This window comes from Saccopteryx bilineata, chromosome 3 (genome assembly GCF_036850765.1).
Source record: "Saccopteryx bilineata isolate mSacBil1 chromosome 3, mSacBil1_pri_phased_curated, whole genome shotgun sequence".
NCBI lineage: Eukaryota > Metazoa > Chordata > Mammalia > Chiroptera > Emballonuridae > Saccopteryx > Saccopteryx bilineata.
This window is the reverse complement of record NC_089492.1, coordinates 260,529,777-260,555,195: the sequence shown is the minus strand read 5'-3', so window position 1 is coordinate 260,555,195 and position 25,419 is coordinate 260,529,777. Positions and strand designations below refer to the sequence as shown.

Genomic DNA, 25,419 nt, shown 5'->3' with positions numbered 1-25,419 from the left:
TGGCCAGAGAGGCTGCCGTTGAAACTCTCCCTTTTCTGGTCCCCTCCAGCCTTCCCATGCTCCAGACCCCGTAGTCTCTCGGACAAGAAGGCTTTTGCTCAAGCAGCAACCTCCATCTGGAGGGCTCATCCCTCTCCCTATTTTCTGCCTCAACTCTTCCAGGGCCCAATTCATCCATGCATTTGTGCACTTTGTTATTTGACACATTTTGCTGAGTGCCTCCTCTGTGCTACAACAAGGCTAACACAGTCCCAACCCTCTCAGTGACTCTAGTTCTTAGAGCGGGCTTAGCGTTTAAGCTATCTGGGTCACTCAAACATGAACTCTGGGGCCAAAATGCCTGGGTTCAACCTGGCTCAGCCACTTCCCTGCTGTGCGTGCTTGGGACAATTACTCACCCTCTCTGTCCATCAGTTCTCCTTATCTTTAAAAGAGGATATTAATAGCACCTGCTTCATGGAGTTGTGCAGGTAGAGTGAAAATTCATATAAACTTCTTAGAACAATGCCCGGCATGTGTAAGTCCCAACGATCATTAGCCATTATAACCATTCTCATTATTACAGTCTGGCCCAGATTCCCTACTTACAGTGCCTCTTGCCCTCTGGCGGCCCCCTCCTCTGTGGTCTCATAACCTTACTTTGAATGTCTCCCCAGTAAGGCATGAGTAGCTATGCAGAATGGACATCAGAGGGCCTGCCTACCTCCCTCTCTGTACTTGGGGCAGGGACCGAGTTTCAGGCATCTCCATCCCGGCCCCCAGCACAAACCCAGCACAAATCCAGGATGACGTCAGAGTTTGCAGACATGTGCCCTCAACTTCAACTAAAAAATGCCTTGGAAGCCCCTGGATGCCTGGGCACTGGAGATTGCATATCTGGCCTTATCACAGAGCTCACGGACGTTCCGGTTAAGCCGGGCCCGAGCTGGCAAGGCAGGTGGGTACTCGGCTTCCTTGAATGCTTCTCTGCGACGGAGAGCTCTGCCGGGCAGGTTATTCTAAACACCAACACCCCTGCCCTGTGCCTGCGTCCCATGGCTACACCTCTACATACGCCAGTCCCTCTGCCTGGAATGCCCTCTCTCTCTCCCCACAGTCTTCCCGGTCTGACAGACCCCCGCAGGCCCTGCACACCCCCGGCTCCATATGACAGCCCCCTACAGAGTTCACGGCTCCCTCTTCCCACTTCTCTAGTGTCTTGTATGTGATTCTGCTGCTACTCTTTCTCACGGTGGAGTTGTATCCATTTGTTTGGGACCCTTCTCCAGAAGGGACCATCTTAACCCTGTCTGGGCCCTCTGTTCCCACCAGTGCCTGGAACAGAGGAGTGTCAAGAAAGTTCTGCTGAATGAACTTTCTAAAGGAAAGTTAAGTCAATTGGTCTGCCTCCCTGTCTGTCAGGGCATCTATGCTACCTTCTCACTCCACCTTTTTTTTTTTTTTTTTTTTTTTTTTTTTACAGAGACAGAGAGAGAGAGTCAGAGAGAGGGATAGACAGGGACAGACAGACAGGAACGGAGAGGTGAAAAGCATCAATCATTAGTTTTTTGTTGCGCATTGCAACACCTTAATTGTTCATTGATTGCTTTCTCATATGTGCTTTGACCTGGGGGCTACAGCAAAGCGAGTGACCCCTTGCTTGAGCCAGCGACCTTGGGCTCAAGCTGGTGAGCTTTTGCTCAAACCAGATGAGCCTGCGCTCAAGCTGGCGACCTTGGGGTCTCGAACCTGGGTCTTCTGCATCCCAGTCCAATGCTCTATCCACTGCGCCACTGCCCAGTCAGGCTCACTCCACCTTTTGAACCAAAACACTCCCCGGCCTTTTTAGGCCACCATGGCTCATCAATAGCCACCTGCTCCATCACAGGGATGCAAGTTGACAAAGAGGCATGGAATGCAAGTGCCACCTACAAGACGGGCCCTGAGCTAGCTTTTCACATGGGCTCTGACATTTGCTTCTGGACCCTGCTGAGGAAGTAGGTATTTTAGGGACAAAGGCCTTGAGGCTCAGAGCAGCTACCCTGCTCCCAAGGTGGTGGCAGGGCAGCACTGGGGTCCAGCTCTCTCGGCCCCAGAACCCGCTTGTTCTACTGTCCCCTGGGATGACAGACACGAAAGCGCTTTGCGTTCTGTCAAGAGAGGAAACTGTAAATCTACAAAATAGTGAAGGATTACCGACCGCACGGAACGCTAGAGCAGGAGCCCCCTCGGAATTATCTAGCTGGAGAGGAGAGGGCTGAAGGGGGCTGAACAGCAGCCCAGAATTCTTAGAGGTTGCTGCCCTGGGGTGGGGCAGCCTATTGTTCTTCAGGGACACGGGAGGAAGAGAGCTGGGTGGAGTGGGAAGAGGTGTTCTGATGGCAAGCCAAGCAGTCCTGTACTGGAGGGCGCTACCAGCACATGGCAAGGACCCAGAGTGCCTGTGGCCCTCTGTGTCAGAGGTCTGAGGGCTGCAGCAGGGTCCCTGAGCTCCTGAGACCGGACCACAGACACCTCAGCAAGGGGCCGCCTGCCCTGGGCCTCCCCTTGCTCTGGCTTAGCTTTCACACGAGCACCTCCTCTTGGCTCTGAGCCTATCCCCTCGGCCCAGAGGCGTCTCTTGGCACCAGAAAGCTGTTTCCCTCTCCCGACCATATCGGGCGCAACCCAAGCCCCTTGGCATGACGCTCAGAGGCCTGCCCCCTTCTCCCAGTCTCAGTTCCACACACTTCTCTGTGCCTGTGTCCCAGCCACTCCACCTCTGTACCTGCTTTTTCCTTGTCCTAGAATGTCCTTCTTCCTTTTTGTGCCTGGTGAACTTCTACTCATCCTTCAAAGCCCAGTTCCAGTGTCACCTTCAAACGGTCTTCCCCAAACCACCTCCACAACCAAACCCAGACAGCATAGAGCCCTCCTGCCCTCGCAGGTTCCCTTCCCTCACTGTCGCTATTTGCAGGTCATCTCCACTGAGGGGATGCGTCTTCAGGACAATGACACACTTCATTCATCTTTATGCCTTGGTGCCCAGCACAGAGGATACAGCACAGCAGGCAACAAATATGTACAGATGACCAGACCCTGCCTCAGTTTCCCACATCATATTTCACTTCCAGGGACTCCCACAACTCACTCTGGAAAAGGCCAAGATGATGCCCCTGTCCTCAGGAAATCCACTGTGGTGGGGAGACAATGTGGAAAGCAACGACTAAACCCAGGGAGGCGTACGTGATGACAGGGCACTCTGTGTGGCCAGTACTGCGCACTGAGGCCCACTGGATGGTCAGCAGAGGCGCCCAGAGAACCAGGATATAAAGCCCAGAGGAGCCCCCTGGTCTGGAAGGAGGGCAGAGGAGGGGCCACAGGAAGAGCGCGGGCAGGAGCACAGAGGGGTGAGATGCTGCTCCCCTCAGGGACCCCCACAGGGCTGGAGGGCCCGGTATGCATAGCGGAGAGCTGGGCGTGCAGGGAATGAGGCTGGTGAGGGGCAGCGCCAGGTCACAGAGGATCCCTCTAGGTTGTCTCAGCTGCTTTTAGCTTCTTTCTAGTCTCTAGTCCTTCAAGTTCCCAGCATGCATTGCAGCCGAGCCAGCCAAACAGTGTTATGCGCCTAGGCCTCCTGGGCCAGGTCTCCCGGCTGAAGAAGCAGGTACAGGTTGACACCCACACATCTTTAAACCACCTGAGGCAGTCACAGTGGCCCTTCTCCTCCCTCAGAGGCCAGGCCTGCCGAGCTGGTGGGCAGGCACCGAGCCTGGCTAGACTCAGGCAAAGGCCTGGCCTGGAGGCAGGCTAGGGACAGGGTGTTGAGTTCCTGGCATGTGTCACCTGAGCCTTGGTCAAGAGTGGCATGATGGTAGGGCAGCCTTTGGCCTGCCAGACAGCTCCAACGCTGGACAAGGGGTCTGCAGACCCTCTAGGCCTCATCTCCTAGGCAGCACCCCCCCCCCAGCTGCCCTGCACCTACTCCCTATACCTACTCCCGCTCTAAGAGAGGGCCTCACTGTTGTTACCCCACTGCACTGCCCCTCATCCAGCTTGATCCTCACGCCCACACGCTGCTGTGGGCCTGCCCAGCTTGCAGCATGCTGGCAGCCTTTGCCCTTCCTGTCTGGGCACTGGCAGCCTACAGTGTCTGTGGTGTGCTACCCAGACATGAGAGGGCAGGTGAGGGGCTGGTGACTGTTCATATCTGAGTTTGACTTTAAGCAGGGTTTGCTGGAAGGGACACAGGCCCCTGAATGCAGACATGCACACATGGCGCATACACAGCCCAGCCCAGGCTCCCTGAGGTCCACAGAGCAATCACACAGGAGATGAGTCCTAGAATGTGGCAGACTGCTTCCTCCGCACCACCCCTCTTCCATCCTGTGGCCTTGACTGGAGCCTGGAACAGCTGGCTAGAGGTCTGCCAATGCACTGAGTCCCCTCTGTCACTGTTCATACAGGGAAACAGAGATGCAGAGGGGGGGGTTCTTGCTGGAGATTTTCCAAGCAGTGAAGGCAGACCAGGGTCAGCCTCAGTTCCCTGGCTTCCACCCCAGGAAGCGTGCCCATTGCCATATGCTGCATTTGGGGAAATGCCAGCTGAGGGGCTCCGGACGTTTAGCAGGTCTTTCCTGAAGTCTCAGTAAAGTGCGGGGATTTGTCCCCTGCTGAGGATAAAGTCAGCCCCAGCCGCCTCCTGTCCACAAGCATGGCCCAGTGACCTTGGGCTGTGCTGAAATTGCTCTGTGTCCTGTGGTGTGAAGGAGAGACGGGGGAAGCTTACCTGCCAAAAGCCAGCCGTGGTCTCATGGTTGAGATGTGTCAGAGATTTCTAAGAGCTTGGAGGACTGTGTTGGAGGGAGACCTGTGGGAAGTAGGGAAAGTGAGAATATTATACCACCACCATCTGTCAACCCTCACTTGAGTTTGAAACATGTATCCAAAAATGATGAGCACAGCCTTGGTGAGAGTAGCTTCATAGCCAAGCCCCTGCTCCACCTCTTCTACAACACGGTCAACCCAGGGTCAAGGTCAGGCTCCCCCAGAAACGTAACCATAGTCTCGTCACCGTCACCGCACTCAGAGCTGAAAGGCCCTGTGGAACCCCCAGCACTCTATTTCCCTCAGGCTGAGACACTCACTTTTAAGCACGCCTGGGTGCTCCCCGAGCACCTTCCACCTTAATTCACTCATTCTTTCTCCCATTGTTCATTCATTCATGCAAGCATTCGATAGCCTTTTGGGAAAGCTGTTAGAGGCTATTGTCAGGTCTTACAGAGATAAAGGCACTGAGAATGACAGCACAGGTCTAACAAGAAAGTCACTTGTTGATCTAGAACAAATGCCAAGGGCTCACAACACCCACCCTGGTGGGTTTCCTCCCTCCTCTGAGCGATCTCTGTGCCAAACACCAGGCAAAGCAGTTTGTATATGCCGTGCAGGACAGCATGATACTTCCAACCAGTTTCAGCGTAAGGACTCCTTTTTGTGTGAAAATATTTCTCAAAACTCCTCCTGATGGTAACTTGACACTTGGCATCTCTTCATGGGGAAAATAAACAACAGTACAAAAGCCACAATGAACATAATGCTTTCCAATGAACTCGTGTGTTAGTAATCACAGCACCACCACATATATTTAAATAATGGTTACTCATACTTATTTGAGACATGTTGTTTATGTCTTCTGGGATTAAGGATTCGACCCACTGACGAACCTTTCTGTCAATATTCATTCGGTAGGACATCTCTGAGATGTCTGGCCTCATGGCCCACAGGCTGGGGACCCTGGTATGGGGAAGAGTGGAGGCGCTACAAAGAGGCACCCTTAAGGGTAAACCCCGCTCAGACTGGATGTGTGTCTTTGGATAGGTCAGTTGGCCTTTTTCCAATTCAGGGTCCTCATGAATAAAATGGAGATGATGACCCTGACATTGGAAAGTTGGTAAGAGGATGAGACAAGATAGTAGGAAGCACCCATGTCAGAACCTGGCATAAAGTAGAAGCTCAACAAATGAGCCCCAGAAGATTATCATCCTCCTCACCATCACAGCCATTGTCACAGCCAGCATCATAATCATCATGAAGATCTTCATTGTCACCATCAATAGCAGCAGCAGCGCCGTCAGCATCATCGTCATCCCCACCACCATCATCATAAATACCATTATTGTTACCATCAACATCATCATCAACATTACCACCACCACGAACTCAACCACCACCATCACTGCCACCATCCACAGCAGCAGCAGCACCAGAACCACCACCGCCATGGCCATTGTCCTGCTTTCCTTCTCTTTCTAAACCACAAGAAGCCTCTCCTTGCTCCTCAGTAGGACCCACAGTGGTTTCTACCTTACAACAGAGTTGTTTGTATTCACATCTTCATTCCCAGGTTCATGCCCATCTCTATAACTTCAGAGTTGTGTGAACTTGGTTAAGTTACTTAACCTATCTAGATTTGTTTCCTTAGATTTAAAATGAGACAGTAGTTTTTAGTAACTCATGGAGTTGTTGTAATGATTAAACAAAATAATATATATAAAAACCCAACCCAGTATCTGGCATATGGTAAATGTTCAATAAGTGGTGGTAATTGTTGTTGTTATTATTAATTATTACAATCATTTCTCCTCCTGGCCTGTGAGCCCCTGAGGGCAGAAACCATTCCAAATTCATCTCGATTTCCCTACAGAGTCTAGCATAAGGCGGGTCCCCCAACAGACATTAATACGTGTTTGCTAAAACAGCCTTGGAGGCTGACACAAAATCAGATCCAACAAAACTCAAGGGATAGGAGCATAGGACATGGCCAAGGACAGAGCCCTGATGGGACCCTGAAAAACCACAACAGATCTCCTGAAGGGAGCCATGTTACTTAGGGAGCCAATCTGTAGCCTGCTAGAATCATTTGTTCGTTCATTCATTCATTCATTCATCCACCAGACTGACCAAAATTTCATTTTGGTCCAATAACAACCCTTGCCCAGTGCATTTTCTTTCTATTTTGAAATCTTATTTGCATCTGTCACATCATTTAGTCTTCACAGAAATGCTTGGAGGCAGGTAGAATAGGTACTGACGATCCATTTTGTAAATAGAGAAATGGAGGCTTAGAGAGGTGATAAGACTTGCCATAAGGCACACAGCAGTCAAGACCATACTGGAAATTGGATCAAGGTCCTGTTTATGACCTTGACTTTTCCCCACTGGCTCAGTGATGTCAAGCTCTTTACAAATCCAGTATCATTCACTGCCTGGTTTGCTTCTCAGTAAATAAAACTAAACTAAATTATTGTTGGTACTGTTTTAACATGCCTGTTTGAAAAGAAAGACTATAAGTTCCATGAGGGCAAAGACTATGAAAGTCACAACAGCATGGAGTCAATTGAACATATGGATGCTGACCTCAGACTATTGGATTCAAATCCTGGCTTCAACACTCATAGATAAACAACTCTCTGTGCTTTGATTTCTTCATCTATAAAGAAAGGCTAAACTAGCTATCTATAGGGTGTTGTGAGGATTAAAGGAGCTAATCCATGTACAATGTCTAGAAAAGTATCTGGTAAGTAGTCACAGTTGATTTTAATTAATATTTTTCACAATGCATCCTCTGAACCTAGAACAAGACCTGGTACATGAATGATTCTTACTAAACATTTGTTGGATGGTGGAATGGATGAACTATTCCTTGGAAAACTGTCAATGGCTGTGCCTCAAAAATGGATGAACAAGTCAAAAGTGTAGCTGGAGCTTTGGCCGCAAGTTAATCTAGAATCCCCTAGTTCCTGGGTCATGGCCAAATCCAGGACGAAAGAAGTTAGTCATATTAGGACTCAACGCCCTTTCTGCTTTGCCAAAAAAGGGCAGTAAATGTGACTAGTGGCTCTGGAGTCAGATACTTACACTCAAGTTACCCATCTGATGTTCTGTCACTTACTAGCTGTGTACTTACCTCCCCGTACCTGCCTCAGTTTCCTTATCTGTATAACGAGGAAACTAATGCCTATATTGGGGTGTTGGGTGGATTAAATGTCATATAGAGCAGGTAAAAGACTCCTGCCCATAGCAATAGTGATAATCAGCCTGTCAAGGTCAACAGCAGCTCGCCATGATGAAGCTTGTCCTATGGGCCAGCTCATCCTGTGCTAAGCGTGGCTTCCACCATGCTCTCTCTAACGTGGGTTTTGGATCCCTCTACTAGGAATATGGCTGGTTAGAGTAGCCTGGGCTCCACTCTCAGGCAAAAGGATGGTACAAAAAGGGAGATTCTCTATTTGGCTGTAGCACATTGGGCTCCTTAGAGGAGAGACAGCTGGTTAGGAAACAGTTCCCTGGAAAGGGTAGTAGTCTCCAGAGGCTTCACGTGGAGAGTTCTTCCCAAGTGCCGGTGCCAGCACCTCACAGCTGGCGTGCAGCTGCCTCTGTGGCAGTCCCAGTCCTGTCGTGGCTGCAGACCCCCTGTGCTCAGTTTCCCTGACCATGACCCACAGGCTGGCAGATAGTCCTGCTTATGAGAAAGAATGAACATTCATTGAGCCAGAAACTTTACATCCTTTGTCTCATTTCATCCTCACAACAAGCCTGTGGTGGGCACCCTGATCTCTACGCGTACCAGCTGGGAGACCCATGCCTCAGTTGCCTCATCTGTGAGCACTAGGTAAATATTCTTATTTAGTAAGCTTATTTTTCAGAGATGGAAGCGGGGGGCATAGAAAGGGGAGTTTATTGTTAAAGATCATGTAACTGACCAATGACAAAGCTGGAGCTCTTTGACTTCCAAGTTTGATTCCTTCACTCATTCATTCATCCACCAACTATTTTTTGAAGGCCTACCATGTGGTGTGCACTGGATCCATACTCTCTCTTTTATAAAATATTCATATACTCTACTTCCCATCACTCCTGAGACCTTAGCATTTAAGCCAATTCAATTTAACAAAGACACAGTTAAGCCCTTTCCACATGTCAGCACGGTGTGAGGCCCTGGTATTAAGGGTCATATTGAATCCTCATGACAATCCCACACAGTTGACTCTTTTATCCCCTTTCCAGATGATAAAAGAGGCAATTCAGAGAGGTTAAAGAAGTTGGCCGAGCTCTCACGCATGAAGCTTAATGGCAGCCTGCATCATGAACCCCAAACCCTTTCTTCCCTCCTCACCACGTTGCTCCTTTCTCCCCAGGCTCTCTTTTTCCATACTGTGCTCTCATCCCCCACCCCTACTTGGCACACAGTGACACAGGCTCCAGGAGTTCCAGTTAGTATCCAGCCCTCAAAGGGCTCAGAGAAGGGAGTATCCACAGGGGCAAGCTTGTGATGGGTTCAACCAGGGCCACTCATGGGTGGGACATAGGCAGTCTCTAACGGTGGCAGTCTCTGAAGCTAGAAGGAGGGCAGCCCCATTTCCTGGCAAGAACCTTGTTTAGGGCAAGAACCCAGCCAGCACCTTGAGGGCACAGGGAGCAAAATCTTGTCCAAAGTGGGGTTTGGGTGGAATGGTAATAGCGAGTCAGGGTCTCGGGGCCTGGAGTTCATGTGTGGCTCTGATTCTCTCAGAGAATTGTAGTCTAAGGCAGGAGAACAGAGGCAGAAAGGAGCAAATGATTTCTGTAGAGTCACCAACATAGCATGGTTTGGGGGAGGCTGCAACCTAGTAGGCACCTCACCATCACCACCCATAGGAATGCCAGGGACAGAGTTCCGGGCCGCCAGGCCGATTCCAGGCCCTGCCAGCCTCCTTGGCATGAATGTGATTTGGACAACTTTGGCTCAAGCTTTGGACAGGCACGTTGGATGGACAATGCTTACAGTGGAGCCAGGAAGTCAGGAACTAACAGAGGCTTAGATCAGGAAGCATTTTCCATCAGGAGCTGGGAGATCTCTGGTGAGACTTCCAGCTTATGCCCACCTGATTCTGATGGTGTGCAAATAATCCTAGTGCCTCGGAGAGACAGCCTTGATCACGTCCAAGGGGACAGCAGCTGGACCAGCACTCCTCCCTCCATCCTGTTCTTTGGGCATCAGCCGGGATCAGGTGCTTCCTCATGCTACATTCTCATCTGCACGCTCTGCCTCTTCAGAGCATCCATCTCCCCTTTCCTAACACTCAACAGACCACAGAAATAGTCCCTTGTGACCATTTTCATGGCTGAAATGATCCTTAAAGGTCATCTAATGTATGAACCTCGTGCAATCGAAAGGGAAACAGAGGCACAGAGAAATGGAGGGGGGTGCTCTTAACCTGATAGGACCCCGGGCAGTCTCATCATCTCTAAGGTCATGCCAGCTCTGACATTCATGGCTCAAAAGGACCAACACATGTGAACATAAATGAATTCTTTGGAGCCACATGGAATGGCTCTAATTGAAGCCCAGAGTGAGGATCTGACTCTCTTATTTCTCATCTCTCTTCTTCCAACAAGTGAGCCTCCTGCACTCACCTGCAAGCTCCATCCAACTGCTTACTCTCAGATCAGTCCTCCCTCTTACAATCATTTGAATCATCGAAAGAACCCCAGCCCAGACTTCTCATGCTCTAATACTGTGCCCTGTTTCTGGAAATTGTCGCTGTCTCATTCCCGAGGTCCAGCGCTGCCTATTCCTCGGTCCCGGTCCAGTCCCAGCTGCGGTCCCACGCCCCAGAGCCGAGCCCCCAGTGCCATACTATGCAGTGTGGTGGTGATACATTGGCACCCTGTAGTGGCTTCCAAAGCAGGTGCTTGTCTGAGAATTATACATGAATTCCTTTATCAGATCCCAAGAGGGACATTTCAGGCAGTTACTATCATTATTCCCATTTTATAGACAAAGAAACTGAAGGCCATCTTACTACCAAAGATAGAAAGATAGCTATCCCCCTGACAGTGCCCTGTCATCCGTCTCCTTGGACACCGCTCTGCACAGGCTTGGACCGGATTCCTCCCGCGGCCATCCCCTGGGCTGGCCCTGAACAGATACTCTGCTCTGTGGGCATGAGCGGTCATGAGTTCCTGGCCTTTTTCACTGCGCAGCACTCTAGGTTTTGGTCATGTCCTTCAGAGGATGTGGGATTTGACAGGACCTGGTTATTTGCAAATGTAGGCCTCCTGGCCGCATCTGCGAAGTTGGCTCCCTCTCACTCACTATGGCTTCTGGGACTGATGGGGGCCACGCATCACCCTCCATCAGGGGAAGCTGAGTGGCACAATGAAAAGGCTTGATGGTCCGGTACTTAGATCCAAGCCCCGTCCCTCCAAACAGTGTTTTTCAACCACCGGTCTGCTTACCGGTGCTGGTCCACTAGAAATTTTGCACCAGCCCACAAAAGAGTTAACTACCCTAATGCATGAAGATTATAGACCCAGTGATAGTCAAGTTTGCTTATGCTCGGAGTGATTGCCACTTATCAGCCTGCATTATCGATGGAAATACTCCTGAGGTTGTCTTAGATGTCTTTCAAGGCTCGTTCAAACATCCTTTTGCACCATGCAGAACATTTACAAATCATGCACAATAGACAAAAAGCATTCAGACAGACTTAATGTTGTATTCACTGCATCGTACAGGTGGAGTTCGGAAATCAAGCTTGCACTGGGTTGCACTGTCATTTGCGGTAAGATAAAACTTTATTCGTTGTATGTTTCCATTTCCGGCTGGCTAGGACATCGGTCCCCAAGTGTACAAAATTTGAAAACCACTGTCTTAGAATCTGTGATTTAGAGGCAGTTTCATGGGAAGGGTGGCTTCTTACGACTTCCAAGCCCCTACTGCTGGCTGTGCAATGGGGGTAATGACACCGATCTTGCATGGCCTTGGGGAGCCCATATGAAATGCCTTTGTCTAGTGCCTGATCTTTAGTGTTGGCTGGTTCCCTTCCACGCCTCTTCTTCACAGGCTCCTGCTCCTCTTGCTGCTAGCATCCCCTGATGCCAGAGGTGGCCTCTCACTTGAGAAACCTGAGCAGTCCCAGTGGTGCTCACCATGTGGCTAGCAGAGATCCAAGCATACTCAGCATGTTGGACATAAATACAGGGTCCAGGCATCTGATTCTAAACAATGGGCTAGTCTGGGGTTTTAATTGCTCGTGAAGAGAAAGGCAGGCTCTGGGCAGTGACCAACCCAGGAGGGTCAGGACAAGCATCGGGGCAGAAAAAATACAAAGGTGCAGGTGCAGAAACGTCAGCCTACAAGTTATAAACCCCAGACTGTCACTGAAGAAGGGTGCTTAAAAAGCCTCTGGGGTGACCACTATCAAAGTGTACAAATGGGGAAACTGAGGACTAGGAAGGAGAGTGCTTCAACATTCATCGAACACCTCCTCCAGGCTGGCTTCACCCTCAGTCACAGGGCCCTCACAGTGTGTGGGAGAGAGATGGGCACTGCCATCACAGTACCTGTGACAACTGCCAAGAGGAGGGGCTGTGGGAGCATGAAGGTGGCACACCACCCTGGTCACATGGGTCATTCATTCATTCACTAAAGGCCTGGCCTTTAGTGACGGCCTTTAGTGAATGCTTAGTGTTCACAAGTGTTAGGCACTGATTAGACACTGAGGCCCTGAACAGAGTCCGGTCCAGCCTTCTTGGGGTTCATGGTCTCGCGACAGAGAAAGGCAGTCACAGATAAACGAAGCCGTCTGTGTGTGACAGACTGTCAGGGTGTGTAATGCTATAAAGAAAAACACGGCCTAGGAACCTGTTGCGGGCTGACATTTTAGGTAGCTAGTCAGGTTGGTGCTAAATTACAAATTCACTTCTTGACGTGAGATAGGCAGGGCAATGAATGTTGTCCCTGCTGAGTAACGAAGGGGACCAGGCCTTGAGATGAACTGCCTCAGGGACCACAGAGAACCAGCAAGAATTAGGACCTGCCCCGGTTTCTGGTCTCACAGGCCAGAGCTGGTCCCTGCATGGCATGGCAGCCCCTTGTTCCTGTAGCCACCATCCCTCCCTCCATCCTCCCCAGGGGAGGTGGGGGAGCAACAGGCAGCTCCGCTGAGCTGGGGACCAGAGCCAGGCCCCTTCGGCCACCACCACCTCCTGGCTCGCCAGTCACCCACGCTGCCCTCCTTCAGTGGAGACTGACAGTCAGATTCTCAGTCATCCAGACATGGCAGACTGTTGCCTCCCCTCTGCCACCTCCCGCAGATGTCAGTGGTGCCTCGGTGTCAGATACACGTGGTCCCTCCACTTGTGAGCTGTGTGACCTTGACACGTTCAGCAGAGCATCTGTTAGAACTGGATGTTGTGCCACTCTCGTAGAGCTGTGGGCGGACTAAATAAAGTGAGTGTAAAGTGCCCACAAGCCTGTGGCCCACAGTGTGCTTGAGGAGCGCGGCATTGCCGGCACCTTCCCGCCGAGCCTGGCCCGGAGCCCGGAGCTTCTTCCCTCTTCAGGGCTCCCGCAGCTCTGAGAGCCCCGGCGTTTCCTGCCTGTGTCCGCCGGGGCCCTGAGTGAGATCGACAGCTCCCGGGAGCCAGCTCCGGCTCTCACAGCTCTGAGCCACCAGCCCGGGGCTCAGCACAGGGTCACACTCAGTCTCAGCCACCGCTCTGTCCCCATGCAGTGTCCAGCCAGGAGAGCTGAACTGGAAGAATAACGGGAAAGGTAAAACCACAGGTTCAGAGTCAGCTTCTACCACAGCTTAATGACCCTAGACAAGTTAACCTTTTCCTTTTTTATATATATAAACGGGGATAATAACCAGTACCCAAGGAAGGCTCTGCAAAATTACATGGTGATTTTAATATTATTTTCTCCATTAGATCATTATAGGTTAAGACATGAGTTTATTCCATCTGTAGCCTGGTACTATAATCCCTTCTACAGTGTCCAATGTCCGGTCGCTGGAGAGTGAAACCTTTGAGTGACAGGGAATTCACTACTGATGGGCAGCGCATGCCAAGATTTGACTGCTTCTGAGCACTAGAAACTTTGCTGCCAGTGCTGAGCTCTGGCATGCAGAGAAATAAGAGGGGGCCGAGCCTGAGGGGGGGTGTGTGTCTGGGAGAGGTGCAGAATGACAGGGACGCTGTTGGGAGCTGAAGACACCTGGGAAGGATACCTCCAGTCACCGGGCCAGGGAGTGCCTCCTGGTGTGCCCCTCCACAGGCTGTCAGCCCCCCTTCCCAGATAGGCTCACACTAATGCATCTCCTCTGCCCAAGGCTTCAGAGCCAGGCCAGCCCCTTCCAGAAGACATCCTGCCTGCCCCGCTGCGTCCTGCCTGGCTGCTCAGCGGCTGGGCCACAGGGGCCCGGGTTCTCAAGCCATGATGTATGATTAATGACTCTGATGAGCTCACCAGCCCACAGGAGGGAGGGCGATCCAAGGGGAGGCCGGAGGAAGGCTGGTTATGGATTTTAACCCTCTGATGTTACTGGCTGGGAATTTAACATCAATAATTCAAAGCAGTAAGGAGGAGGGGGTGAGAAAAATGCAAAAGAGAGAGGGAGGTAAGGACAGAAACGAAGGAAGGGAAGGTGTGGGGGAGGGGAAGGAGAAAGGACAAGAAGCACAGATGTATCTACTGAGTTTCCCACATGCTACTTTCACCTCCTTTTGCTCCTTTAGGCCTTCTTTCCATCTTTGAGGCAGACACTGTCACCCCCATTAACCAGATGAAGAAACTGAGGTTTGGAGAGGAACCATAAGGGCTTCAGGGCCAGGGGCTCGGGGGAGCTACTGACCCAGGTCTGCTGATTCCAGAAACCAGGATACTGCAGCTACACCTTGCCTGGGGAGTGTAGCCTGGTCAGAGTGCGACGGTCTCTTTGGCCTCGGGACAGCCCCCAGCTCACATTCTGGGGCTGACATGTGGCAAGATGAGTTTGCCCCCCCCCCCCCCCCCGGAAAGAAACTAGTCTCTGACCTTCTGGACAGCATCAGAACTTTGTTGCTGGAGCTGAAAAAATTAACTGCTATATTTAAAAAGCATTGTTCGGTTGCTACGGTAACAGAGGGGCTAAGAATAATATAAAAAGAAGATGATATGCCAGGTTGTCACTGGCAACCCAATTTTAAGGGCGTGTGTATGTGTTTTAGAAAGAGTAGGGGGGAGGTGGTGAGGTTCAGACCGTCTTCCCCGCTCTCTTTGGCACCATCTGGCCTGGCGACACATCCAAGATGCCACCAGGGCTGGGATCTGACGGGGCTGCCCGAGTCGAGGAGAGCTGGCACGTCCTGGCCTGGAGCCCACAGATAAAGGTGGCTCTCACTCCCTAATTGCTGTCCCATCCTGACAGCCACCCACTTCCTGGGCAGCCTCCCTCGGCTGTGGAACCCCAGCCAGAGGCACCTCTCAAACAGATGGTCCCAAAATAGCTTCTTCTCCGACCTGGGAGCCTGAAGCCAGCCTGGCAGACTCCCTGGGGACCACCAAGGAAAACAGATGGTCGGGAGAGAAGAGCAGGAGACAGATTTATTGATCTGCAGCCTGGACAGCCGGGCTAGAAGGAGGCTTGGGACAGACATGGGCACAGGGTGGCCCTGGCTCTCCAAGGAGTCTTGGCGAGAAGCACTGAGTCTAACCTTGTCCTGGAGCCTGAGCCCAGGTGGCCTGGAGGGGACCCGCAGCAGCCTTAAGGAGGGGTGGGGGGCAGATGAGGACTGTGGTTCCTTGTACACCAGCCAGCTATTTGTCAGGGACGAGAGGGTCTTGATACACTAAGACCCAAGTGCCAGGCCTGGCACATAGAACATCTTCAGCAGACAGCACCGTCCACCATGGAGACATGAAGCACTGGACAGAGAAAAAGATAAAAAAAAACACACAAAAAACCCTGAGAAGGTTTATTAATAGTCATGTTTTGGAAAGAGATCTGGTGCCTTTATCTCTGTCTCAGGCATGCAATGTGGGAGAAAGCTGTGAAGTCAGCCGTCAAGGGTCCCCATGTGGCTAGCTCTGTCACATCCTGCTGTGTGACCTCCGGCAGCACCATTGGCATCTCTGGGCCTCAGTTTTACCATTGGGAAAAAGACCATCTTATTTATTTTATTTATTTATTTATTTATTTATTTATTTATTTTATTTATTTATTTATTTATTTATTTATTTATTTTTGCAGGACTGTAGCTGGGTCTTGATACACTAAGACCCAAGTGCCAGGCCTGGCACATAGAACAATTCAGCAGACAGCACCGTCCACCAGGAGAAACCACCCACCAGGAGAGGGTTGGCTTCTCTATGCCAAGCCAACCCGAGGGGGCACCTGTGTAAATAAATAAGGACTGAGAAAGAGCTGGGGAGGTGTCATTGCACGGAGATGGCTAGCAAGGTGCAAGGTCCCCCAGAGTGGCTGGATGAGCCTGGAGGGGCTCAGGAGTTCCAAAGGAAGAGAAAGGCCTAATAGAATGAGGACGAGAGCGGGAGGGAAAGACACTCCCGGCAGAAGGAATGGCTGGAGCAAAGGCAGGGAGGTGGGAAAGCACAATCAGGGTCTGAGAGCAGGGACAGGCTTGTGGGGCCAGAACCTACCAGCAAGGAGGGGTCACTAGAGAAGGGAACTGATCAGAGTCACGTTTCAGAAAGACCCCCTGTGCGGTCGGCAGGGAAGCTAGATGGGCCCGGTGCACCGGAGGCAGGGAGGTCCAATGGGATACTGGTCCAATGGGACAAGAGTGCAGGCAGACATAAAGGGGACTGGGTTAAGGTAGGACAGGGCTTTACCGTTTATAAGGCGCCTCCATGTCCACTACCTCATTTGAGTAAGTCAGGATGGACAGAGGGTACTGTCACACCCAAGCTCTCCCCACCCCTGCGTACAGGGCTTCCCACAAGCTGGGGAACCCACCATATAGACACACAGATTCCTAAGCATTCCCTAGAAGTGGGCAAATCCAGGAGAGCTGGATGGGTCTAGATGAGGGCGAGTTCTCATGAATAGGTGTGGTCGGGGAGGGGTTCCTGGAAGAGGAGCTGTGGAGGCATTCTGGGCAGACAGTACGGCGCAAATAAAGCTTGGCGAGAGGACTGGTCACAGCGCTCTGGGGAAATAGCTCCTGGAGCCTGCTGAAGCTGAGACCTTCTGCAGGAGAGCTAGGAGAGAGCTTATTGGGGATTTGGGCAGGGCTGTGTCGCAGAGAGCCAGGAATTCCAGACTGAGGGGCCACATTCTCTTGTGGGTAGTGAAGACCTGTCGGGAGCCTAGAGGGGTGGAGACAGGATGCGAGATGTGGGTAAAGCAATTTCTGGAAGTCAAGCTGGCTTCCCAACTCTCAGACATAGGATCCTCCTTTCCTGGCTGTCTGAGTGCCTACAACAGACACCAGACCTCAAGCAGCATGTCATGGAAAATGGGTGTGTTTACTAAGCAACTACTCTTTTACGTCAGCAGAACACAGCCAACCCCCCACGCCTCCGCCTTGCTGTCTTCCCCTTTGGGGAAAGCTAGTTGCCATATGTCCTGCTGTCTCAGGGCACACACTTCTTGTCTTACTTTCCCATGGTGCGGGTGCCCAGAGTTGTGTCTGGGAGAGAGTCTGGGCCTCATGGGAGGTCAGGATGAGTCAGTCCAAGGGCAGGGAGCTTCCCCTCAATGTCTGGGGACCAGAAATTGGGCAGAGGTGTCTGGGCCAGGGCAACCAATGAAGCTTTTGACCTTCTATGGCCTTCAAAAAATATTATTGAGCAGCTACTATGTGTCAGGCACCAGTTTAGGCAGTGAAGCAGGCAAACAAAACCCCCGCCCTCTTGGAGCTTAAATTCTAATCAGGAAAACAGATAACAAGTAAATATTGTCAGGTAGTGATGAGTACTATGAAAGAAATGAGTGACTTGGAAAAGGGAAAAGAAATTGACCAGAGGGGATGTTTGAGTAAAGGTGGCCAGAGGAGGCTTTTCTAAGGAGGTGAGGTTCCAAGGGGGTGATATTTCAGCAGAGGCCTGAATGAACTGAGGGATCAGTGAAAACAGAATGTTAGAGAAGAGTATTTCAGGCAGAGGAAATGGTGTGTGCAAATGTCCTGAGGCAAAAATAAACTTGGTGTGTTTCTCTGACTCCTCATCTAGTGCTCTTGGGCAAAATAAAGATGCTCACAGAAGTTAAGTGATTAACTTCTGGGGTCATGTGGCTGATTAGCGGCCAAGCTGGGCTATAGGGCAAAAGCACTGCTTGTTGATTCAGGGCTTATCTGCCACTTCATGGGCAACTGGCCACATTTCAGGGTCTGGGCTCCAGCCAGAGTGTGGGTGCTGGCGGCTAGCTGCGGGGGGAGGCAGAATGAGGATGTGTCATTCATTCAGTAAGCAAATATTGACTGAGCCCCTACCACATGCCAAGCGCTGGCTGTGATGGGCCCTGGCATAGAGCAGGGCACACATGGACAGAGGCTTCTGCCCTCCTACAGCGCACATTCTAGTGAAGATCAGATACTATGGGGATCACAGGATTCCAGAACCCTGAGTCCGTAGTCAGAATCTGGGAAACTCAGAATACAAATGATGGCACCTTGGCCTCCGAGGGTTCAGAATCACCCAAGGACAACTTTGTAGCATAGGACAGTTGGCAAGGCCCCCCCTTCAGCAGCATCTGGTCAACTTGAAAGAGGCCAAACTGGAGGCCTGATGCACTGAATGTCCCACATATGGCAGCCAGCAGCACAGCCAGGATCTTAAGACCCAGGAGTCCAGGGTCCTGGGCCAGTGGATGTTCTTGGGTAACGGAGATGAATGTAGGTGTGGGGGCCAGACAGACTGGCTGTGGATCTGCACCCTATGCTTGCAATGGCATGGAATCTTTCTAAGCCTCAATTTACTCATCTGTAAAATGGAACTAATGTGACATCTATTTCAAACAGTTGTGAGAATTAAGATAACATAAGCAAAGTGCTTAGCAGGGCAAATGCTCCAAATGCTTGCAGTTGTTGTTATAATTATTAGTGAAACTTCAAGGACACTGGTATCTCTCTGAATAGGTGACAGAGATTGGACCCAGCAGGGATCTGAACAGCTGACCCGCCCTAGCTAGCAGGCTTAGTGTCCCACAGAGGGTCTGCCTGGGAATGTCAGCTGATGGGGAATAAGGGTTGTTTCACTCTCACCTCGAAACAGAAACATGGCGTGTGTGACCTGGCACGAGCCCTGTCCCCTCCTCTTCTCATTTCCTCCTCTGTCTCTGTCTCTCACAAACACACATATATGTACACACACATGTGCGATTATGTCCATAAGACCTTGATTCACCCCAGGGTAGTGGAAACCAAGCAAGACTGAAGGGAAGCAGAGAAGTTTCCATAAGATTCTAGCTCAGGGTTAAGGTACATGTTTTAATTGTCTCTTGGCTGGACTCAAATGATGAAACCAGGGCCTACTCAGAGGTCAGGAGAGCACGAGCCCATGGCCAAGTGAGACTGATAAGAAACACACCCTGATAACAGCGAGAGACCAAGCCAGACAGCTGGAACGGAGGGTCGGACTGTCCTGTAGCAGCCATGGACAGCAGCTGCAAAAAGGGCAACCAGGCACCCCAGCGGACTTCCTGGAGGAGGAGAAAGGGAAAGGTGTCATTTGAGCTCTGAAGGATGAGGACAATTTAGCCAAATAGAATGAGTTGCTCAGTATAAGAACTGCATTACAAGAAGAAAACAAAACGAAACAAGAAAGTATAAAGGCACAGAGGTTGGGACTGTTAGGGAATAGAGCAACAGTGAGGTTTCCATTGACAACTTAGGCTTTCTCCTAAGTTGGACGACGTGAGTGGGAAGACGCAGCAAGAAGCCCTTTGTGCCACCAGTCTTCATCTTGACCTCGCAAACAGCAGTTCCTTCATGCATTCAAATAACTCTAAAAAAAAGCTGAGGATGCCTAAGCAAAGCAAGTCATTTTTCTTTCCTGTGCCTCAATTTTTCCGTCTCCCAGAAGGAAGTATCCCTGACATGGAGGGACTGCCCCAGAGTGGACATTCCTGACCCACAGGCAGTCATTGGCTGCCCCACACTGCTGGGGGGGGGCGGGTCTCTGGCTACTTTCTCTGTCCTCACCAGGGAGGCTTAGGCTCATCTGAAAGCCCTGAGTTTCCTGGGACATTCATCTTTCTGGGGCAAAGGCCACAGAATTAGAAGGATGATGAGGTGATCAGGCTTTGGAGAGAGACACACAGAGCCCTTCTTCAACCTTACCCTAAATGCATAGCAGCTAAGGAGGGTGCGGGGGAGGGATGACGGATGCCGTGTCTTCACCGCCCTGGGGGCCTGAACCTTGAAGAGGTGCGGTGTCCTGCCTGAGACCTGTAGCTGGTTAAGTAGCAGAGCTAGGATTTGAACCCAGGAGTGCCTGACTCTCAGCCTCCAAAGCCTCTCCATCAGGTCATGCTCTCTCTTTTCCTAAGTTGCACAGACCAAGAATATAAGCTGAGATGGAAAGAAGTTTATTCTCAGTCCTTCAAGGACTCAGACTGTGGAGGGTAATGGGGCTCAGCCACACCTGCCACTCCAGAGGCTCTGAGACAGAAGACTCGTCTCTGGTTTGAGCCAAATATCCGTTCCAAGCCATCCGGCCCTTCCTACATCTCCCCCGCTTATCCTCAGCCATCCTCCCAGGCCTCCATCCCAGAGACTGAAAAGTCTTCAGCACAGCCAGGGAATTCCATCATCAGCAAGGTGAACCTAGTATGCTCACAACCCCACCCCTGATCGGGGCCCCTGGGGCTGCTCCCAGGCCGCGGACAGCAACTCTCCAAAGGACCAAAGAAGAAGGGAATGCCGTAGTTTTCTCCATTGAGACATCCCACAGATTGAATGATTCATTCACATGTTGGTTCTGTTTGGACATAGAACAGCTTTGGGTTCATTTAGAAAGAAATGTGTTCATCAAGTCCTGGCTCACCCAATTCAAGCACTGAATATCCTACATTATTTATTATTCTCTTTTCAAAGCCTGTTACGCAAGGTGTGAGGCAGCCAGAGGTGGAACTATGCCTGCCAATCAGGGGGAGGGAGGCTAAGCCCTGGGCTTTCTAGGAAGAGGGAACCGCATCTTCAAAGGCCTGGAGGCACAGAGCTGCACTACATTCTGGGGTGACCGTACCGTGGAGGTGGAGGAGAGCAGGGTGAGATCCGAGGGCCTCTGTAAGCCACCCTAAAGGAATTTGGCATTTAACCCTGGCGGCCACAAGGCACTACTAAAGGATTTTTTTTTGCAAGAGGTGATGTGACCAGATTCATGTTTTTGAACGATCCTCCTGGTACTGAGGACAAGAGATTGGAGGGGCAGGTTGGTAGCAGTTAGAAGCAGCTACAGATATCCATGCAAGACAAGGTTGTTAGCAGTGGAGAAGGGAGGAAGGGGACACATCTGAAAGATTTTGGGTCAACAGGCCTTGATTGCCCTGGATGGGATGGGGTAGGGTGTCAGAAATGAGGCCTGAGTTTGGGGCATCCCATTCCTTCCTGCCCCCACCCCCATCTCCATCCTCTCATCCCATTGCCAGAACTGGAAGTCATGGAGTGGAATTCTAGGGGGAACTCCATGAGACACCAAGTTTCTGGCTCCATCCCATGAACTGGGAACAATTTTACTAGGAGAAAATGTGTTCGCACCATAAAATCATAACCACACACGCACATTCACTATAAAAAAAAATATGCTGCGAAACATCAGAATTGGCTGATTCTGATCATTCTTATTAACATTTTTTCTTTTTTGCTACTTGTACATTTCATTTTTTTTGCCTGGTATACTCATTAGCAGCCAAGCAGTAGCCAGTGCCAGAAGATTAAATAAAGCCAACGGGAGAAAAAATGTAAAATTGAGATCATTCTAAGCCATAATTTTGTTCTACAGTACAAACTGGGAAGAGACGGATATCAATCTAGTTGAGCAGTGAACATCTCAGCACACCTTTCAGAGCCTGGGGTAAAGCACTCCTGGAGGTCTCTGCTGGTCAAGGTCGGAGAGGGGTCTGATCAGGCCTTAGCATGAATGAGCAGCAGGGTACTCCGACCCCTCTTGGAGTTTGCCTCTCCACCCAGAGAACGCAGCCTTTAGTTTTGCCCGGGATCCCAGCAGCCTCTGGGCAGCCCAGGCGTGGATTGCCCTGTCCAGGTTGGCAGGAGTAGCATTAAGCAGTGTGTTGGGATAGACTTCTGCACCCCTTCCACACCATCTACAGTCACCTTCCAAAGCGACTCTAAGTAAGCATGCTGTCTTAGTCCACGTGCACTGCTGGAATAGAGATCCATAGACGGGTGGCTTATGAACACCAGGAATTTCTCTCACACAGTGCTGGAGCCCAGGAAGTCCAAGATCAAGGAACTGGCAGATTCAGTGTCTGGTGAGGACCCACTCCTGGTTCATAGATGGCCATCTTCTTGCTGTGTCCTCACACGGTGGAACAGGCAAGGGGGCTGAGTCCCTTTTATAAAGGCACTAATTCCATTCATAAGGGCTCCACTCGCATGATCTAATCATCTCCAAAGGTCCCAGCTCCTAAAGCCATCACACCTATTAAGTAAGTTTTGGGGAACACATTTAGTCTATAGCACTAGCATAAAATTGAGGTAAAAAGTGTACTTACTTTGCAAATGCACCTTCAAGATAAGTCTTCTATGTGCTCGCCAGCCCCCACCAGAAGGCTGCTCCTCCCCTGAGGATCTGTGGTCCTCCTCTGAGGACAGTGGGTGAGGTTGGACCCTGGGAGAAGGTCCTGCCTTCCCATGTAATGCCCAGAACTGAATGAATAGCAGGATAAGCTTTTCTTCAGGTACTACTACTGTTGCCAACCAGATGCCCATCAAGAGCACCATTCTGCAGATGGGAAAACTGAGGACCCAAGAACAGAGCCTTGTCCTGATCACACATTCAGGAGGTTCCTGAACATCTGGCCACATCCACCCTGACTAGCCCTTTCAGGAATACTGTAGGTGTCCTGTTCTGAGTTGACGTCATAGTCTGGAGCAGGTAATGGGCAAATGGAACAGAGCCTGAGCAGTGGGCTGGGAAGCACTGGGGCATCTGGTGCCACGTGAAGAAGCAGCGGTCTGAGCCCCACCCCAGCTCCGCACATGTGTCCTGCACAGGCCTCGGCAAGCCCCTGAACCTCTCTGGTTTCAGGTGCCAATGGCTGGGTTATATGGGTCACTTCAAAGGCCCTCTCTGGTTCAACACATCCCTGTCTTTGATTATGGGCATACACAGTGGGTGATGAGGGAACAGAAGAAATAACTATTTTTATTAAGTCTGTGAGATGCATTTTTTTCCTGGTGTTATTCAATTTTGTTTTAATTCTACTTTAAAAAATTTCTCTGTGGGCCCTGGCCGGTTGGCTCAGCGGTAGAGCGTCGGCCTAGCGTACGGAGGACCCGGGTTCAATTCCCGGCCAGGGCACACAGGAGAAGCGCCCATTTGCTTCTCCACCCCTCCGCCGCGCTTTCCTCTCTGTCTCTCTCTTCCCCTCCCGCAGCCAAGGCTCCATTGGAGCAGAGATGGCCCGGGCGCTGGGGATGGCTCTGTGGCCTCTGCCTCAGGCGCTAGAGTGGCTCTGGTCGCAATATGGCGACGCCATATTGGGCAGAGCATCGCCCCCTGGTGGGCAGAGCGTCGCCCCTGGTGGGCGTGCCGGGTGGATCCCGGTCGGGCGCATGTGGGAGTCTGTCTGACTGTCTCTCCCCGTTTCCAGCTTCAGAAAAATGAAAAAATGAAAAGAAAAAAAAAAAAAAAAAAAAAAAGATTTCTCTGTGGGACAAAGGGGAAACTATTGGATTTATGAGTGTAAATAGAGGTGCTGAAAGCTGGTCTGCATTGAGGTCACCTGCTGGGTCTTATCTGAGGCCATGAGTGCCGTCCTAGATGGGGTAGCTCTGTTCCTCAATAGGGGCGACCCAGGCCTGGGCCAGCCCGGGTTGGGAGTCAGGCTGGGGCCAGCAGAAGTCAGTGAAGGGTGCCAGGTGGGTCTTCACACCAAGACAAAGAGCACAGGCATCTCCACCTGCAGCTTCACAATGACAGGCCCCCAAACCTTTCTCACCCCTAGTCTCACATTGACCCAGGGAAGAGATGGCCAGCTGTTTGTTTCCCAGTTTATAGAGGAGGAAACTAAAGTTCAGAGTGGTCAAGTGACTTGTCCGTAGTCCCACAGCATGTGGGTGAGAAAGGCAGAACCGAAACCCAGGACTCACTCTTTTCCATCCCCTTTGTATGACACAGCCCACCCGAGGCAGGACTGCCACATACGAAAGCACCGCTCGGGCTGTGAATTGTATCCCTGGACCAAGAACATTTCAGGAGGGGCTGAAATGCATCACCTGTAAGCATCGGTGTTTCCCCAGCGCTGCCACGAGTCTCTCCCAATAACAGGAGATGATGGTTCCTCATAAAAAAACCCAAAAAAACCAAAACTGTCAGGAGGTGAGAGAGCAGAGACACCTCTTCCACTGAATCCTACTACTGCCAGAGAGGGATGTTCAGCTTTAAGGGCTTGTGTGGAACTGCCTGACACAGCAGCAGAGGAATAACTGACAACCTCTCAGAACCGTCCACAGCCCAAACCATCACCTGCTGCCAATGGTACTGCTCCCTCCGGTTAGGACGGAAGACCCAGATATATAGGACCAGTGAAGAAAGCCAACAAGTCAGTGTCTGTATGAAACAGCATGGAAGCCAGGGTCACCAGTCCTCTGTCCCTTCCCCCAACAGTCCCCTATAGACAGGCAGGCACCCCCAGAGACCAGGCTAGGCTCCACAACCCTGGGAAGCAGGTGTATTGTCCCCATCTTGCAAGCGAAGAACTAGTGACTCGGAGACAAAGGGGCCTGTCTAAGACCCAGGTGCTGTTACTTTTGGAGGCCTCTCCCACATTATAGAAAACACATCTCCATTCTGAATGTATTCTTTGGATGAAAAAAGCCCCTGAATTTTAAAAATAAGTTTGCTGCTGAAATTGTTTGCAGTGAGTAACTTGTAAGATGAACAACAGGCTCTTGACTTCTCAGCGATCGGCTGTAATCAGGAGCATTGGCAAGGTGAAGCTCTGGGACCCCCAAAGGGAGGGCTGGTTTTATAAAACCCAGCCAAACAATTAATCATGTTTGAATATATCACTAAACTCAATCATTTTGATCAGCTGTTTTCATATTTGAAAATCTAAATTTCTTTTCATGTCTCAAACGTTTATGTAAGCCCTAGAGAATGAGGCCCATGGTGCAGCCTAATTCAGGCCCAGGCAGAGCTGGGATGTGAACACAAGTTCCACTCTAAAACTGGGGCTCCTTCCCCGATGAGGGGCTGCCTCCAGGAGCCAAGGCACCTTCTCCAAATTGTAAGAAGGAAACTGCCAAGTAGAACCGAGCAGGCAACATGGCTTAGAAGGGATCTGGGAGTGACGTCGTTCGAGTAGCTGTTAACAACTGTGAGGAGTGCGGGTTGGGAAAAATGGGTGAAGATGGTAATTTACTTACCAGTTACGAGGTAAGTAAGTGCTAGGGACAATGTATAGCATGGTGACTATAGTTAACACTGTATTGTATATTTGAAAG

At 50.8% G+C, this 25,419-nt stretch overlaps 1 protein-coding gene across 1 annotated transcript in view; it reads right to left on the bottom strand.

Annotated features, from left to right (window-relative positions):
* The window catches only part of HIVEP3 (HIVEP zinc finger 3), a 571,694-nt gene that overhangs the window by 154,975 nt on the left and 391,300 nt on the right, over positions 1-25,419 (bottom strand). Inside the window, exon 8 of the mRNA XM_066269482.1 lies at positions 4,748-4,828. The gene's annotated coding sequence lies outside the window, so the exon portion shown is untranslated. The remainder of the gene's footprint in view (positions 1-4,747; positions 4,829-25,419) is intronic.